Source organism: Stegostoma tigrinum, chromosome 16, assembly GCF_030684315.1.
Source record: "Stegostoma tigrinum isolate sSteTig4 chromosome 16, sSteTig4.hap1, whole genome shotgun sequence".
NCBI classification, from domain to species: Eukaryota; Metazoa; Chordata; class Chondrichthyes; order Orectolobiformes; family Stegostomatidae; genus Stegostoma; species Stegostoma tigrinum.
The window spans coordinates 58,033,699-58,047,169 of NC_081369.1; positions in this window are offsets into that span (position 1 = coordinate 58,033,699).

Here is a 13,471-nt window from a genome sequence, read left to right on the forward strand (position 1 = left end):
CAGAGAACATGGAGGTCAGCCATGGTTCCAACTGAATCATGCAGCAGGCTTGAGGATAGAATGGCCAATTTGCTATGACCTGACGGTTGAGTACACATTGACTTGGATTTGAATCTCATCCAGAATGAGGTGCAGAATCTCTGTCTGGCCTCCCATCTCTAAGGATCTCAAGCATTGTTAGCTTGGGTCAGTCACAGCAGGGTTGCTATCCATCCTGACTCAAGCCATCTGTTATTCACTTTTAGTCCATTGGTCATTTCCTTAGAGTCATTCAGAATTCTTCTGTCAGATGTAAGCACCAGACTGAAAGTTGGTGGGTGCAATGTGTCGTGGTGTCTGACTGATGATGGAGTAAAAACCACAATGCTGGGTGGAAAGTGTGTGAGGAAACTGATGCCATGAGCAGAATGTCATCGATGTCCTTTGGATCCAAAATCTCAAAACTGGGAATGGTGAAATGTCAGCCCACACAACACATATGGTCTTATGTATTCTTGACTATCAATGATTGGCCAATCCTCACTCCTCCTTGCTAACATTGAGTTGCCTTACTTTCAGGTTCTTTTCAAAGTAATTCCATTAAAAGCCAGCTGAATGCAAAACATACAAACCCGCAATTTGGAGCAGAATTAGGCTATGCGCCCCCTTGTTGATGCTCACCCATTTCAAAAGATTGTGAACAAGAAATCACAGCACAGGAACAGGCCCTTTGGCCCTCCAAGCCTGTGTCAATAGCATTGAGACTGACCTAATCGACTCTTCAGTTCTACTTTCCTGACTGACCTGATGCCCTCATTGGTCAAGAATCTCACAGCCTCTGCCTTCTAATTATTCCATGACCCTGCCTCCATTGCTGTCTGGGCAAGTGAATTCCAAAGACTTCAAACCCTCTGGGGCTGCAAAACAAATTCACCTCATCTTATTTTAACCTTTGTCCCTTAGTTTTAGTCACACCCGCATGAAATCAATGTTGCAACCAGCCTTAGAAACAGTAACTGCGATCAGCAATTAATCTTTAATATAGTTCACCAGGAGAGACAACATCACCTCGGATCTAAAGGAGATAAGCACCAAAGGTCCTGCAAGGAACAGGCACTGCTCATGATTCCATAGAACAGAGCTCAGCACAAGAAGTGATGGAGAGGCAGGGGGGTGGGTGTGCGGGAGGATGTGCCAACTTTATTTTTTTAAATTATTAATTCACAAGATGAAGGTGTCATTGGCTAGCCTAGTATTTATTGTCCACCCCTATTTGACAAGAGGGCAGTTAGGAGTCAACCACATTGCTGTGGGTCTGGAGTCATGTGTAGGCCAGACCAGGCAAGGATAGGCGCTTCCTTCTGTGAAGGACAATAGTGAATCAGATGGGTTTTTCCTTACAATTGGCTCATGATCATTATGAGACTCTTAATTCTACATTTGCTTCTCTTAAACTGAACTCAAGCTCCATCATCTGCCATAGCAAGATTCAAAACTGGATCCGCAAAGCTTTACCTGGGCCGCTGGGCTAACAGTGTAATTATAATGCCTCTTGGCCATCACTTCCTCTTGCGTCCCTGTCAGGAATGTGTGCCACAATTTTTTAAAAGTGTTGACATTTATTATTTTTATGTGCATTTTTATGCCTTGGATTTTCAGTAACACACCTCCCAACTTCTGAAATGAATGCCCACATTGATGTTGCTGTAGATGCTGCCTTGTTTTTATCAGGCTCAAAATCACCACAAGTCCCCACCTCCCCTCACCTCTGAACTCAAACTCTCAAAGAACAAAGAAAATTACAGCACAGGAACAGGCTCTTCGGCCCTCCACGCCGATTGAGATCCTCTGTCTAAACCTGTCAACTATTTTCTAAGAAGGGTCTGTGTCCATTTGCTCCTTGCCCATCCATGCACCTGTCCAGATACATCTTAAAAGACACTAACGTGTCTGTGTCTACCACTTCTGCTGGCAACGTGTTCCAGGCACCCACCACCCTCTGTGTAAAGAGCTTTCCACGCATATCTCCCTTAAACTTTCCTCCTCTCACTTTGAACTCATGACCCCTAGTAATTGAGTCCCCCACTCTGGGAAAAAGCTTCCTGCTATCCATCCTGTCTATACCCCTCATGATTTTGTAGGCCTCAATCAGGCACGCCTCCCTCAATCTCCGTCTTTCTAATGAAAATAATCCTAATCTATTCAACCTCTCTTCATAGCTAGCACCCTCCAAACCAGGCAACATCCTGGTGAACCTCCTCTGCACCCTCTCCAAAGCTACCACATCCTTTTGGTGATGTGGTGACCAGAACTGTACGCAGTACTCTAAATGTAGTGCACTCCTGCCAAACCACACAATTTTATATTTTGCATGGCCGTAGAAGATCCTAGAAGTGAAAAATCAATTGAAGCAAGACCTGCATCTAGCAGCACAGCCAGTTACACTTTAGAGTCGTACATGCTGATAGCTGCCATGACCAAAATTACTGCTCCCCCAACCCATATTATTGGCACAATAACCTTTACTGGTGCTGTAACCAGTATTGCTAGCCTGATAATTAGTGGTGGGACCATAAGCAATATTGCCAACGGCATAGAAAATATTATTGATTCTATAACAAGTATGGCTGGTCCCATAAATAGCACTAGTGCTGTACTGTTCTGGTGTCACAACCAGTACTACTGGTGTCACATGTAGTGTTACTTCATGGTATACAGGTACTCAAAAAAATATCCTGACTAATATACGGAAATAAAACAAACACCTGCAAATGCTGGAAATCTGAAACAAAAGACTCAATAGGCCTGGTGCCTGGTATCAGCATTTTTGAAGAGAAAGCAGTACATCAGGCTGAAGAAGGGTCACTGGCCTCGAATCATTAACTCTGCTGTCTCTTCACAGATGCTGCTAGACCTGCTGAGTTCCTTCACCAAGCTCTGTCTTCCTACCATAGTATACTGGTTTTCCGATGCTGCCACATGCTACTGTTTGTTTTTCCGCTGTGGGAGTTTGAATTGTAAGGAGTTTTAGGTGAGTTAAGACTCCATTAGCTGAACATGTGGAGAAGCTGCAAGGTAGTAGAAATGTTCCAGAGCATCAGAATGTGAAAACTGACAAATCTTCTTCTCCTGAGAGGAAGGAAGGAAGAAGTATGAAAGGACAACAGAGAAAACCTACAGTACATGAGATAATGGGAACTGCAGATGCTGGAGAATTCCAAGATAACAAAATGTGAGGCAGGATGAACACAGCAGGCCAAGCAGCATCTCAGGAGCACAAAAGCTGACGTTTCGGGCCTGGACCCTTCTTCAGAGAGGGGGATGGGGAGAGGGAGCTGGAATAAATAGGGAGAGAGGGGGAGGCGGACCGAAGATGGAGAGTAAAGAAGATAGGTGGAGAGAGTATAGGTGGGGAGGTAGGGAAGGGATAGGTCAGTCCAGGGAAGACGGACAGGTCAAGGAGGTGGGATGAGGTTAGTAGGTAGCTGGGGGTGCGGCTTGGTGTGGGAGGAAGGGATGGGTGAGAGGAAGAACCGGTTAGGGAGGCAGAGACAGGTTGGACTGGTTTTGGGATGCAGTGGGTGGGGGGGAAGAGCTGGGCTGGTTGTGTGGTGCAGTGGGGGGAGGGGACGAACTAGGCTGGTTTAGGGATGCAGTAGGGGAAGGGGAGATTTTGAAACTGGTGAAGTCCACATTGATACCATATGGCTGCAGGGTTCCCAGGCGGAATATGAGTTGCTGTTCCTGCAACCTTCGGGTGGCATCATTGTGGCAGTGCAGGAGGCCCATGATGGACATGTCGTCTAAAGAATGGGAGGGGGAGTGGAAATGGTTTGCGACTGGGAGGTGCAGTTGTTAGTTCGCAACAAACAACTGCATCCCTAAACCAGCCTAGTTCGTCCCCTCCCCCCACTGCACCACACAACCAGCCCAGCTCTTCCCCCCCACCCACTGCATCCCAAAACCAGTCCAACCTGTCTCTGCCTCCCTAACCGGTTCTTCCTCTCACCCATCCCTTCCTCCCACACCAAGATGCACCCCCAGCTACCTACTAACCTCATCCCACCTCCTTGACCTGTCCGTCTTCCCTGGACTGACCTATCCCCTCCCCACCTCCCCACCTATACTCTCTCCACCTATCTTCTTTACTCTCCATCTTCGGTCCGCCTCCCCCTCTCTCCCTATTTATTCCAGCTCCCTCTCCCCATCCCCCTCTCTGAAGAAGGGTCCAGGCCCGAAACGTCAGCTTTTGTGCTCCTGAGATGCTGCTTGGCCTGCTGTGTTCATCCAGCCTCACATTTTGTTATCTTGAAACCTACAGTACATGTTGGGCCAAACACCAATAATGACTCCACAACAAGAGATTACAGACAAACGTTTAGTTAGGACAGTGACGCATAGCTCCCAGTTTCACACTGTTCTATCAGTTTGAAGCTCAGTCAGCGCTTTTCACTTCTCAAGGCGACTTTAGCCCCTATCATATCTCATCATTCAATCTATTTTCACCATCCATGAGGTGAGTAAATCAAAGTTGGTTATAAAGTGACATCTATGAATTGGCAATAACAGTGTGAAAAATTACCCCTCCACACCTTCCTCACAGTAATGATATCTCTCAACACTGCCATCTCAGTGGTGGGATGGTGTTGGGAATGCGGTAGTGCCATTCCAACATTTCTTCCATTATTGGGGTTTTTCTGGGTTGACATCATTGGCAACCCCAGTGGAAATTCATATGGACATTAATAAAACAAAGCTTGATGTGTTTTTCTCATATTCTTTGAATAGTTTTATGGAGTCATAAAGCTGTTCAGCACCAAAAAGACTCATTGATACAACTTGTCCATGCTGACCAAATATCTCCGTCTGATCTAGTCCCATTTGCCAGCATTTTGCCCATATCCCTCTCCACCCTTCTTGTTCATATATCAATCCAGATGCTTTTTAAATGTTGTAATTGTACCAGCCTCCACCACTTCCTCTGGCAGCTCATTCCAGACACGCACCACGTTCTGCATGAAAAAGTTACCCCTCTGGTCCTTTTTAAGTCTTTCCCCTCTCATCTTAAACCTATGCCCGCTAGTTTGGGACTCTCACACCCTGGGCAAACAACATTGGCTGTTCACCCTATCTGTGTTCCTTATAATTTTATTAACCTCTACAAGGTCACCCCTCAACCTCTGTTGCTCCAGGGAAAAAAGCCCCATCCTATTCAGCGTCTCCGTATAACTCAAACCCTCCAGTCCCGCCAACATCCTTATTAATCTTTTCTGCACCCTGTCAAGTTTACCAACAGCCTTCCTATTTTGGGGCGACCAGAATTGTGCGCAGTAATCCACAAGTGGCCTCAGAGAAGTTTTGTACAACTGCAATATGACATTCCAACTCCTATAATCAATGTTCTGACCAACGAAGATAAGCATACCAAATGCCTCAAAACTAAACTGTAAAAATATTGGTGAGGAGAGGGAAAGAAACTGTTTAACAGGATGTTGGTGTCAGCGATGAAAGGTCACATTTTGTAACCTCCAGGAATAGATCCAAACACAGTTGGCAACCCCATTTCTCAGTGAAGTGCCAGCCGTCATCTTAAGAAGTGGCATGAGGCCCGTTTGATATAATTTGCTGACTGATGTTGCAAGGCATCCTGTCTATCACTGCTTGACACTGGAACTAGTGTTTACATATTAATGGGGGACATGGAATGAGTTTAAAGCTCTGATTGCTTAACTTCAACATGACATTTCATGCGTGAACTAACCAGGATGTGAAAGCAAATTGAAGTGCAGTTGATATTCTCAGCCTGGTGCCTGCCAAGGTTAGTTTTTAAGTTTGCTTTAATAAAGAATTTTGATCCTAAGTCATTCGCTGATGGAGTTCAACCTTCGATCCTTTTGACAAAGAATATAGACTACACATTCTGCCATGGTAGTGTTGAAAACCTTGCTGCTGATTAACTCCACTTGTACTCCAGACAAGCAAATACCCTATAATGAGCACAGTTTGTTTCTTGAAAAAGCAGAGTAAGGTGGTAAACACAGACAGCCATCTGATCAGGAATGCCAGCCCTGTGCCTGGAGCTTACAAAAGGCCTAACAGTTTATCCTGTTGATGAAGAGATTTGCAGGAGGGCTGAAAAGGATTTGGAGAGGTAACTTCAGAAACTATTCCTTCCATCTGTTAGCAATTCAAGGTCCTCAGTGTAAAGAAGTGGAGATGGAAACTGGGAGCATTTTGTATCTTTTCATAGGCAGGACAGCTGTATTTCATTTCATGGTCTTCAAGGCTGCTGAAATACTTTAATGAGGAATAGATTGAAACTCAGTGTTGGCTCTGGGATTCATTCCGCACTAAAACTGATACCGTAGAAACAGAATTGTGCAGATCAATTTTTCTGCTTAATTCCATGTCTTTGATTGCATTTGGCTTTTATGCATCTGTCAATTCTCTTGTATCATGGCTTTTGGAAAGATAATAGCAGTGACGAGAGTAGATGAGCAAATCACAGAGGCATGGGGTAGAATTTCACAGACACCTGTGAAGCAGGATTGGAGGTGGTTACAAAGAGAGGGAGGTGCTAACGTTCTTATGGGATCTTATTGTAAATACAGTTTTACATTTGAAGAGCGAAAGCTATTGATGTACTGAAGCTGAATTGACCTGGTGGTGAATAAGAATGGTCAGACAGATGAAAGGAATTTGTAGATGAGGTGCTTAGTAGATTACTGGAGCCCAGCTAGAAGTTGGAACAGCCTGGTCTGGAAATAACCCAGGGCTGGATAAGGGTTTCAACAGGAGATGAGCTGAGGCAGGGACAGAGATGTTACAGATTGTGTTGTTAATTCCTATTATGTTACAGATATATAAGCAGGCATCCTTTGCAATTGAGAGGATATGGGGTCAGAAGCTTGGTTGCCGTTAGAATAGAGATTCTAGATGAGGCAAATGGCTCGAGACAGGGTGCCATCAGCGGTGAATGTTTGCAGCTTGTGGTGGAGTTGATAGTATTTTACTGGAATTAGTTATAACTCATCCCGGATTGGATGTCATGCAAGATGGCAATAATGACACAGAAGCAGTGGGTGGATTGAGATCGATAGAGGAGAAAGAGAGATAGATGTTACTGTATTCTACCGGTGGTGGATTTGTTTGGATTCTGAATAGGTCTTCAGATGATGGTACAAAAAAGTGACAAGAAGAGACAAGTGTTATGGATAGATACTGTGAGGAGTAATACCATACAGAAAGCAAACTAAGTCATTAGTGGAGTTGGCAATGACTTGAGGTAAGAGTTGAAGCAGATGAGGTCAATCCGCTAGAATAGGTCACATACAAAAGTGCTAGAGTAGAATGGTGCATTTTACTGTGTCAAATGCTACTAAGTAACAAAGAAGAAGGAGAGGAGATTATCACACAAAAGTTTACTTTTGTCTTTGATTAGCCAGATGTTTGACAGACATTCTTCAGGCACTTCCCTATCCAGTCTAACCCACATGAGAATCCGGTTCCGTAATACTTTACAGACTCTTAATTTCCAAGGGCAATGGAGGATTGAGAACAAACACTGCCTTGCCAGGATAATAAAATGTGAGGCTGGATGAACACAGCAGGCCCAGCAGCATCTCAGGAGCATAAACTCTGTTTTTTTTATTGTGGACTGAAATGGAAAAATAACTTCTTTTAAAACCAAGGGTTGCTACACTTTTAATAGCAATTTAACTCTCTTTGTAGGTGTTGTTTACACAGCTGCTAATAGTGGAAGCCTAGTTTGCATATGAACTGGAGACAAAGGATGTATACTGATGGAGCAAGTAGCTGATTGGTCTACGGATTAGTGACCATTTATCAGTGACAAAGGCCTTTTGCCTGCTAACAACAATATGATTGGCTCCCAGCGAGCTGAAGAGCTTGGGCCTATGAATGTTCATTCAGTAACTATTGAAAGGGAAGGAGCTGTCTTTACCTTGAATAAAATGCATCTCAAGCTTGAAGCTAGTCAGTTTATTTCTCCTTCCACTTGCATCGTTTTAATTAATAAGACAAAAACCTTTAAATGTGAACCCTGTGCTTTCTACAAAAAAAAAGAATGTAACTGGAGAAAGAAGATTTGTAAGCAGCATTTCAACCAGCAAAAGAATCATCTCAGCAAACTCGATGCAGAGGGGCCACTGTTCTGCCTTCCCAGACTAAGATTTTTTTTCCGTGTCTGGGTCTCCCTCTATGCATGTGTAAAGCATTAAAGTGCGCCAGTGCTTATCTGTCGTTAGAATCTATTTATTTATAATAAATAGTCATTCTTCTGAAGTACAGACCTAGTCCATGCTTTGTAACAAGCTGAGATTAAAAGACAGGAATATTGAGGATTTTTGCACACTTTTAAAAATCTTTAACTTTTGAGATGAATCCAGTACACAACCCTGGTGAATGCAGCAGTCACTTATATCCAGGAACTTATGCGTATACCAGTCTGACAGTTCAAAAGTTAGACTGAGCTTGGGCAATTTAAACCAGGAGTTTGCATGACTGACATTTTTATCAGCAGTTAATTATCTTCATGATGATAAGATCTCCACACCTCAAACTTTATGTACCTGGAGTTTATATAAAATTATAGTGAGCCTCTTGGAAAAAGTCCTGCATGGCAGACCAGTCAGAAAAGTAAAAACCTAAGGGATTCAATGACAATGGATCCAAAATTGGCTCAGTGGCTAGAAACAAACAATAGTCTGGTGGAGATAATGGGAACTGCAGATGCTGGAGATTCCAAGATAATAAAATGTGAGGCTGGATGAACACACCAGGCCAAGCAGCATCTCAGGAGCACAAAAGCTGATTAACGTTTCGGGCCTAGACCCTTCATCAGAGAGGGGGATGGGGGGAGGGAACTGAAATAAATAGGGAGAGAGGGGGAGGCGGACCGAAGATGGAGAGTAAAGAAGATAGGTGGAGAGAGTGTAGGTGGGGAGGTAGGGAGGGGATAGGTCAGTCCAGGGAAGACGGACAGGTCAAGGAGGTGGGATGAGGTTAGTAGGTAGCGGGGGGTGCGGCTTGGGGTGGGAGGAAGGGATGGGTGAGAGGAAGAACCGGTTAGGGAGGCAGAGACAGGTTGGACTGGTTTTGGGATGCAGTGGGTGGGGGGGAAGAGCTGATTAATGTTTCGGGCCTAGACCCTTCATCAGCTTTTGTGCTCCTGAGATGCTGCTTGGCCTGCTGTGTTCATCCAGCCTCACATTTTATTATCAATAGTCTGGTGGATATTTCTGTCATGCAATGCTGATCACAGTTGTATTCTGTAAGAATACATAGTAGTCCCTTGCTGTTAACATAACCATTTGGATTACAGAAGAAGAGGAAAGTGGGATTTGGCTGGATAAGTCTTTTTCTATTCGTGTGACATCATGATACACTATAAATGTTCTACGCCTCCACACTTGACAGTCTGATCCAAACTCCTCCTGTGAAAAATACAAACAGCCAGCACCAGCAGTACTAGCAAGCAAACATTTCCAAAGGCGTGCAACTCTTGGGACAAGAAGGCATGTCCAATACCCAGCACATTGTTGCTCTCATGTAGCTTAAATTCTCCATTCAAAAAGATGCTTACAGGTTGAATATTTTGCATCAGTTTTTACTGTGGAGAAAGAAATGGAGTCCAGAGAATGCAGAGAAATAAACTTTGATGTTTTAAAAGCAGTTCACATTACCAAAGACAAAGTTTGAGATACCTTAGAGAATATAAATGTGGATAAATTTCCAGGGCCTGATCTAAAGTATCCCAGAACATTGCGGGAAAGTAAGGGAAGAAATTATGAGACCCCTTACAGAAATATTTACATCGTCTATAACTGCAGGTAAGGGCTTGATGACTGGAGGGTGGCTAATGTTGTACCTTTGTAGAAGAAATTTTGTAAGGAGGGAACTATACACCTGTAAGTCTGGCTTCAGTTGTGAGTAAATTGTTTGAGGTGATTATAAAAGATAGGATTTATGGACATTTAGAGAGGCAAAGAGTGATTAGGAATAGTCAGCATGGTTTGTGTGAAGAAAATTGTGTCTCACAAACTTGATTGAGTTTTTTGAGGAAGTTACCAAAAAAGATTGATGATTGCAGAGCAGTAGGCATTGTTTATTTGGATTTTAGTAAAGCCTTTGACAAGGTTCTGAATGGCAGACAAATTAGTAAAGTTAGGTCACATGGGATTCAGTGTGAGCTTACCAGTGGATACATAATTCGCTTGATGGCAGGAAACAGAGAGTAAATGTGGATGGTTACTTTGCCGACTGGCCAGTGACCAGCTGTATTTCACAGGAATTGGTTCTGGGTCTTGTTTTGTTTGTCATTTATGTGACTTATTTGGATGAGAATGTAGAAGGCATGATTAATAAGCTTGTGCACAACACCAAAATTGGCAGCATTGTAGAGAGTGGGGGATGTTTTCTAAGATTATAAAAAGATTCTGATCAAATGGGTCAATGGGCTGAAAAATGGCAGATGGAATTCAATCTGGATAAGTGAGAGGTATTGTGTTTTTGTACAATGAACAAGGGTAGGACTTATGCAATTAATGGTAGGGCCTTGGTAGTGTTGTAGAACAGATGGACCTTGGGGTTCAGATGCACAATTTTTTGAAGTTTGTGTCAAAGTATAGACAGGGTGGTTGAAAAGGCCTTCATTGGTCAGTCCTTTGAGTGTAGGAGTTGGGAAGTCACAGTGAGGACACTTGTGAGGCCTCTTCTAGAATACTGTGCCCTGTTCTGGCCACCCAGTTATAGGAGGGATATTATCAAGCTGGAGAGAGTTCAGAAGAGATTTGCCAAGATGTTGGCAGGTATGGAAGGTTTGAGTTATAAGAAAGGCTGGATAGGCTGGGACTTTTCTTCGTTAACACAGAGGAGACTGAGAGGTGACCTTATAGAAGTTTATAAAATAATGAGGTGTGTAGATAGAGTTAATGATAGCTGTCCTTTCCCTAGAATGGGGGATTTCAAGACTAGGGGCACATTTTTAAGGTGAAAGGAGAGAGATTTTAAAAAGACATAAGAGGGTAGCTCGTGTATGGAATGAACGTCTTGATGAAATGGTGGATGTGGGTACAAATACATTTGAAAGACATTTGTGTGGATACACGAATAGGAAAGGTTTGGAGGAATATGGGCCAGGAGCAGGCAAGTGGGATTAGTTTAGTTTGGGATTATGGTTAGCACGAGCTGGTTAAACTGAAGGATCTGTTTCTGTGCTGTATGACTCTATGACAACATAGTTATGCAGCCAGATGGAAGGATAAAGGCAATTTTGTTACAAAATCAAAGTAGTGAGATTAATAAAAAAAACAGTGGATCCTGGAAATACTCAGACAGTCATGTAGCATCAATATTTCTTGGTTGATGACATTTTATCCCAGAGATGTAATTGGTTTTAAATAAGCAGAGAGGGAGGGAAAGTGGGAAGTGAGAAGGAACAATTAGAACAAAAGAGGAAGTCTGTGATATGTAGGACGCAGAGTCTGTAGTGGTTAAATGCTAAAAAAAAACTGATGTGAGCAGACAAAAAACAAATAATCGGGGAGAAATGAAGAAACTGTATTTATGTCTACGTTGACAACTTATTTCAGAAATGGAAACAAAGAAAGGAAGTGAAGAAAAGGAGATGAATTACAAGAAGGTGAGAGAGGGCTGAACATCAAAAGCAAAGTTGACGAAATGAACCAGTACAGTTGTGTGAAATCATTTGATCAGTTTTCTTCACGGAGTAGTTGATACTATAGATTGGGAATGTAATTATAAAATGTTGAGACTGCATTACTTCACATGTAATTACTTCTGATACTGAGTTAATCAATGGCATAGACCTTGCAGTCTGAGCTGCAATGTTTCGACTTTAGATAAGAAATGGACCCCAGATTCAAGAAAACATGATGGATCCAAGCTTGATACAGAGGAAAGTTTTCCTGCAACTGTGATCTAATCAGGGCGTTCAGATAGATAGGGATTCAAAACAGTAGCTTCAGATAGACCATTTTAGCTACTAGGGAAGTCCGATAGAGGTGGGAAGCAATCTTAAAATTAGCAGTAGTGAAATAAGGAAGTATATGTTCACAAATGGCATGGTGGAAATCTGGAACTTTTACCCCAGGAAGTTATAGATGTTATGCCAACTGAAAGTTTCAGGACTGAGACCAATTGATTGTTGTTATGTTAAGATATATAAGAATAGGCAGCGAAGCCAGTTAAATGGTGTGTTTTAATTTAATTGTGTGAAGAATAGGCTGACAGGGTGGCACTGTTTACACTTTTCTAATCTTGTCAATTAATTTTCCCTGACTGTACCCCCAAAACAGTTATCAATTGAAGAGGCAGATATGAAGATTCAGTTTTTGAATATTGCTTATACTGCTCAGTTTGCACTTATCAGAACAAATCATAAAAATAGCCTCAACAATATAAGAGGAAATTATTATATCAGAGCATTTCAACAAAGATTGGCAGTTAACTGTCAGTCGTAATTTCTGATGTCATTTCCATGGAAACAGCTCTGCCAATCACATTCAACTTTGTAACTGATCAGATCTCTTTTCTGAAACTGTGTACATTTTGGTTTCCATTTACATTGCTGTTTGTTATTAATTGACCTGATAAGTGTAAGAAACAAAGTTTTGACAAAATAAATCCCAGTCTTAAAAGTTCCAATTTTTCTTTGAATCCATAGCTGTTCAGGGTAATTAGTTCCACATTTCATGTGTGTGATAGCATTGAAAACTTCAAGAGTCAACATTAGCTACAGTAGATAGAAGAGGCTATAAGATATAAGATATAGCAGCAGAAATGGACCATTTTGCCTGTCAAGATAACAAAGTGTGAAGCTGGATGAACACAGCAGGCCAAGCAACATCTCAGGAGCTGCTTGGCCTGCTGTGTTCATCCAGCTTCACACTTTGTTACCTTGGATTCTCCAGCATCTGCAGCTCCCATTATCTCTGATCACATTTTGCCTGTCAAATTTAGTTTGCTGTTCAATGAGATCATGGCTGGGCTGGTAATCTTCAACTTCAACTTCGTGTGTTTCTCCCATTCCCCTAAATCCCTGTCTATCTAGCCTTGAATGTACTTAATGGCCCCCACCTTGATAGCCCTGTGCAGTGGAGAATTCCATAGGTTCACAAACCTCTGAGAGAAGAAATTCCTCCTAAGTTTTTATTAACTCAATGACCCATTATTCTGAGATTATATCCTTTGGTTCTAGACTCTTTCATGGGGGAAATAACCTTTTGATATCTACCCTGTCAAGCTCCGTAAAAATCTTGTATGTTTTGATAATGTTGCCTTGCATTTTTCTGATCTTGCGTGACAGAAATCGCACAACATCAGCTTATAGTCCAATCACAAACTTTCAGAGCGCTACTCCTTTGTCAAGTGACCTGACATTGTGTGACTTCTGACTTTGTCCATCTCAGTCCAACACAGGCACTTCTACATCATGAGGTCCAATGAGTAC